Raw genomic sequence first — 6410 nt, 5'->3', positions numbered from 1 at the left:
TCCGCAGCATTCTAATCAAAATACATATACTCTAAGAAATTTCTTCAGTATGTACCTCAAAATTTCACATTGAGTTAATTTATATATTACTCTGCCACATTCAAATTAAAACTTTCTGTCAATAAGTTTGTGGTTTGTCCTATGCAGAAAAGGAGACTTGAGATGTGCAGAGAAATTTCATGAACGTACATAAAATATTTAAACAACATGCTACTAAAGTAATTAGAAAATGAAGCACCAGCTCTAAGACTCTGACCCACCCAGCAGGCTATAAAAGAATTATTTGTTTGCTCCATTGCAAATAAACAACCTCCAAATTTTGATTATTGACACTAAGTCCATATGTCCCAAGTTGTCCTACTCATAAAGACCCTTGATGGCTAACAATTATGATGATAATAATGATGAGGATAATCATTCCAAGTATAGTATTTAGAATAGCAGTAGATTTGTGAGGTACTATTTTGTGAAGCAAACTTTCAAAGACAAGGAAAAAATAAATTTGTACAACATTCATTTTTGCTTAGAGCTGAAAGCACACATAAACAATTTTGTAAAGTTTTATTGAAAATCAGTATTATCAAGAAAAAAATGAGTGTGTAAATCAATTTAAGTAGGTGTTAGTCATATTAAAAGGTATTTATAAAAGCATTGTGAGGAAGAGTTGGGTTCTACTTTGAAGCTGGTCTCAATATTGAGGGGAAGTATAAATAAGAAAGAGCCAAAGATGAAAATATATCAAAAAGCCCCACTGGATTTATCATATTTTCTTCTGCAAACAAACAAAGAAAAAAAGCTATAAACTTAGTAGATTTACTAATAAAAACATAAAACCAAACATAAGAAATCATGAAATAAATGTTGTATTAATATTTGACATATAAGTAATAAACCACCTTTAATACAAACACTGATCAAATGCTTTAGAGACTGACTATAAAGAATTTTCTAAGATGATGCTTATGCAGAAGCTTAGAAAAGTAAGGGGATAAATAATATGGATAGTTGTATAATAAGTGTTTTTTAAGTGAATTTTAAAAGAATGCCCTATTGTTATTCATAAGACATAAGATGTTCCAGTTGTTGGTGGAAACATTATAGAGGCTGTAGTTTAAGGATAAGTAAGACTTAAATAGGTATAAAAGGAGAGCACCTTAGAAGAGGAAAGACTATGAACAGAATAGAAAATATTAATTGGTAGAAAGTGAAGCATTAATAGACTAGTTAAGTTATAGGGAAATCGTGGGGTGGTCATCTGAAAAGATCACATTATGAAGGCTCAAATGAATGGAAAAGTATGAATAGGTCGGAAAACTCCTAAGGAGAAGGAAGCAACAGGTTTGATAATGGGAAGGTGGGGTTGAGTGGCTCAGTCAGTTAAGTGTCTTGATTCTTGATTTCAGCTCAAGTCATGATCTCAGGGTCATGAAATCCAGGCATCTGTTGGGCTCTGCACCAACAGGGAGTCTGCTTAAGATTCTCTCTCCCCCTCTCCCTCTCCCTCTACCCTTCTTCTTTCTCCCCCACGCCCCCCTCCCACACACACACACTTTACTCAAATGTGCATTCACATGCACTCTCTCTTTCTCCCTCAAAAAAAAAAAAAAAAGGATTTGATAACAAGGAATAAATGTCAGGTAGGAGAGTGAATGAATGAGGACTCATAAGACTTTAGATATACTGAGTTAAAGTTATTGACCCATAGCAATATGGAAATTAGAGCAGTATACTGTAACAGTTAAGAGCTTTGGCCTTGAGGCAGACTGCCTGGGTTTGAATTCTGATTCTGTGAGTTAATACTTTATGACCATAGACAAGTTATTTAAATTCACAGTGTAAAAGAATGATGAAATAGTATTTTACTATGAGGTTATTTAAGGATTGAATGATTTAAAATAGATCAAGAGCATAGACTATCTTCTGACTTGAGGCACGTGACTAGTGCAGTCGGTTAAGGACAGACTCTTAGTTTTGGCCCAGGTCATGATCTCAGGGCCATGAGGTCATGTCCTGAGTAGTGCTCCACACTCAGAGTGGAGTCTGCTTGAGATTTCTCCCTGTACCCTTACTGCCCTACATGTGTCATCTCTCTCTCTCTCTCAAATAAATAAATAAATCTTTAAAAAAAAATAGAAAAAAGACTATGTCCTGACTTATACCATGCACTTAGTGAATATTAAGTTTTTTTTAAATTATTGTTATACAATTGAAATTTGAATTTAAGAAAGACATTATTTGGTACCAAAACCATAGATCTGATATGCTAGATGATGCCATGAAAATTGAAGAGGTTTCTAAGGAATATAAAGCAGAAGAAAGGAGCAAAAGGCCATAGACTAAACTGCTGTTTGTTTCTATCTCAGAATCAGAAAGTAAAAGAACTAGTATGGTCAGAGAAGTTAGGAGTGGTGTATCATCACAGAGTGAAGGTTTCAAGGATGGAAGGCTGCCAACAATTAAAAAAAATGCAAACTGAAAAATTGTCAAAATCCTCAGTGACTCTTAAGAGTGTCCTTCTGGGGGTGTCTGGGTGGCTCAGTCGGTTAAGCATCTGACTTCAACTCCTGTCATTATCTTGGGGTCCTGAGATTGAGCCCCACCATCAGGCTCCCCACTCAACAGGGAGTCTACTTGTCCCTCTGCCTGTCCCCCTGTTAATGCTCTCTTGCTCTCTCTCTCAAATAAATAGATAAAATCTTTAAAAAAGAAAAGAGAAGAGCGTTCTTTCTGGTGAAAAGGAAGCAGGGCAGGGTAAAGAAAGATAAAGACTCTGAGGAGAGAAGAAAGGGATTGTGTATAAACATACAATTAGAAGCATACAAAAGAAATGAGTAGGAATTAAGCTACTGGATGTAAAGCAGTGAAATAAAGGAGAAATTGGAATGGCAAATAGACGGGCAGCAGAATCAATCACAAAGATTTTTTTAAACTATTTTATTTTACTTTATTTTAAGATTTTATTTATTTATTTAACAGAGAGAGACAGAGTGAGAAAGAAAACAAAAGAAGGGAGAGTGGGATAAGGAGAAGCAGGCCTCCTGCTGAACAGGGAGCCCAATAGGGGGTTGATCCCAGGACCCTGGGATCATGACCTGAGCCAAAGGCCGTCTAGACGCTTAATGACCTAGCCACCCAGGTGTCCCAATCACAAAGATTATGGATTATATGATTAAGCATGCTATAAAACTATATTTACTAAAATATAAACCTAAGTGTTATGTTAGAGTAGTATTAAGAACTTTTAAAAAAGTCAGAATTTCTAAAAATACTTTAAAATTACCATAAATTTTGTCAAAATGTCTAATTCATTAAATGCATTTGACTTCTTTTCAAGTTTCAGTTTCTTTAGCATTAAAATGTTTTTCTCCTTTTAATCTTAATTTTTTTTAAAAAAAAAGTTTTATTTATTTGAGACAGAGAGGGAAAAACAAAACAAAACAAAACACAAGCAGGAGTGAGAGGAAAGGGGGGAGGGGAAAAGCAGACTCCCCACTGAGCAGGGAGCCCAACATGGGGCTCCATCCATCCCAGGACCCTGAGATGGCCTGAGCCAAAGGCAGTGGCCTAACCAACTGAGCCACCCAGATGCCCATAAATCTTACATTTTTAACATGCTGAAATTTATAAATTACTGAATTTATTAAGTATGCTGTAAAAAAATGGGTATAAAAAAACAACTAAAAAAACAACTAAAAATACTTTATATGCTTATTAATAATAACATATTATTCTTTCATGGAAATATATAGGGGAAATGAATTGTTAACCATTATTTCCTCTGTGGAGGAAGACTAGATAGCTAAGTGGCAAAAGGGGTGGGAGTACTTGTATTCATTGTTTCTTTTCTTTTTTTTTTATCCTTTGCATTCAGTACCATGTCTAGATATTAACTTTTCAAAAATAAATATGTTTTAAAAAATAAAGCTTAAGAGATTGTTTAAAGGGCAAATATAAAAGTAAAAGGACAAAAATAAATAAAAATAATACTTCTTTTCTACTAACACAAAAGTATAAGTAAATAGGAAATTTTTATTTATTATACTGACTTTATTTATAAAGATCTTAAATGGGATCAGAGATAAAATTGAATTTTGAGAAGTATTTTTATAATTTAGTTTTCTAGATTATACATCCATGTTTTAGCTTTAACTGATTTTTCTCTTCATTTAAATTTAAAGAGAAAAACATTTAAAATTCTGACAAGTTAATGTCTAATTTCTGAAGAAAGATACATAGTTACTGTTCTAGATCCAAGCTTTGTATTCACATACTTGGATCTAGCAGACATTGCAACAAAGAATACCAAAGAGACCTTTGGTATTCTAGGATGACAAACAGTTATATGTCTCAAGAAGAGAAGTTTAATCTGAGCAATGTGTTTAAGACAAACTTACTCTTGTTGGCATTGTTCACTCTTGTTTTCAACTAACATTTATTAGGTCAAGCACCTAGGCACTGGGGATACAGTAATAAAATAGGAAACGCTTTTGCCCTCAAAGAGTTTAAAATCCAGTGGGAAAGACAGCAATAAATAAAATAAATACGTAAAAGACAGAGATGTTGATAGCAAAGTATTAAGGAGGAAAAGATACAAGCAGGGAAGGGGCATATGAATGTTAGCAGGAAGAAAAAGCACACTAACAAGGTGACATTTAAGTGAAGTTCAAGGAAGGGAGTACAGAACAAGCTATACAGATAACTTACGAACATTTCAGAAAAGGCAAGTAAAAAGTCCCTGAGGCAGGAATATTCCTAATGTATCCAAGAAGCAGCAAAGTCAGTGTGGTTTCAGCAGAATGAACAAAGGGAAAATAGCAGAGAGGGCTTTAGGGAAGTAAGAGAGATCACTGTCAGATGATTACATATAAAAGTAAGATTTTTTTTTTTTTCCTCTGAGTAAGATGGAAAGCCCGTAGAAGGTTTTGAACAGAGCTGTGATATGTTATGACATATTTAAAAGAATCATTCTGGCTAATGTGTTCAGAATAGACTGAAGGGCAGCAGGTACTAAAGAAGGGAGACCTATTAGGACTCTACTGTAATCATTCTGGCAAGAGAAGCTAATGCCAATAGAGTTTGTTCATGGGTCAGCAACAGGTTATGAGAAAATAAGAAGTGGCAAGGATTACTCCAAGATTTCTAAGCTGAGAAACTGAATGAATGGAGTGACCATTCACTGAAATGAAAAGCCTGGAGGAAGAGTTAGGGGAAAATAGCAGAAGCTCAGTTTGGGGCATCTTAAGTTTGAGAAACTTGTTAGACATCACAATAGAGAGGCTGAATAGACAGTTATGAGTCAAGTTCAGGGAAGAAGTCCCAATATGTCCCTTTAAAAAAAAAAATGATTTTGTTTGTTTGTTTCTGTAAGAGAGACAGAGAGCATGAGCAGTGGGAGGGGCGTAGGGAGAGACTCTCAAGTAGACTCTGGGCTGAGCACAGAGCCCAACTCGGGGCTCAACCCCATGACCCTGAGATGGTGACCTGAGACAAACCCCAGGAGTCACTCACTCTTCTGCCCATAGCCTGGAGAGGTGCAGTAGTTGAGTTACCATTTCTTCTGAATTTGCTGTTATAGCACATGCCTATGCTTTAAAAAACAAACAAACAAACAAAAAAACCCACCACCATCACCAACAGCAAAACACATGAAATAGGTATATCCTGGCAAGGATAGTCTGAAACAATGACATATTTTACAACAAAGTGAAGTAACTATGATTTGGAACCCTTCTGACATCTTTATATCTTAGTCCTCTCAGCCCAAAAGATACCTTTTTTAGTAGTATACACTAACTCGTAGTAGTATACATTAAGTCATGAACTATTACATGCCTGTAAAAGTGTGTGATGTTTGTGTTATTAAAAAAAAATTCCAAAATGATGGCTGGCTCTATAAATATTCTTTTATGTGGCAATGTAGATGGAACTAAAAATCAACTTCTCTACATATTTTGTTTCACATTTTGCTTAACTAAACAAGGTTAAATAGATATTAACTCAGGGTTTATGTTTATACTTCAGGTACTATCAACATAACTTTTGCAAGTTGTTTTAATAGAATGCTCCTCTTCTTTTCTCACGCTCACAGTTATGCCTCCATAAGCTTGTTAATTTAAACTGAAGTAGCACAGAGATTTATTCTAAGGTTAAATAAAAGCAAGTATTTTTTAAATGGTTTTTCATCCTTTGAATATTTTTCTTCTGATCTGCAAGCATTCAACTTTTACATTTTAGGAATAAAGATGATGGGAACAGGTGGAAGGAGAATGGATTTCAATTTAAAATATCTTCTACCATAGCCATCGGTGCAGCCTCTCCAAACCTGGCTATCAAGACACGAAAACGTAAGAGCTAAAATGTTACCTCCCTCCTATCCTCCAGCTTTCTAATTCCAAAGGCAAGAACTCACA

This window comes from Mustela erminea, chromosome 7 (genome assembly GCF_009829155.1).
Source record: "Mustela erminea isolate mMusErm1 chromosome 7, mMusErm1.Pri, whole genome shotgun sequence".
In the NCBI taxonomy this organism is placed as follows: Eukaryota; Metazoa; Chordata; class Mammalia; order Carnivora; family Mustelidae; genus Mustela; species Mustela erminea.
The sequence above is the reverse complement of the archived record's forward strand: the minus strand, read 5'-3'. Positions refer to the sequence as shown.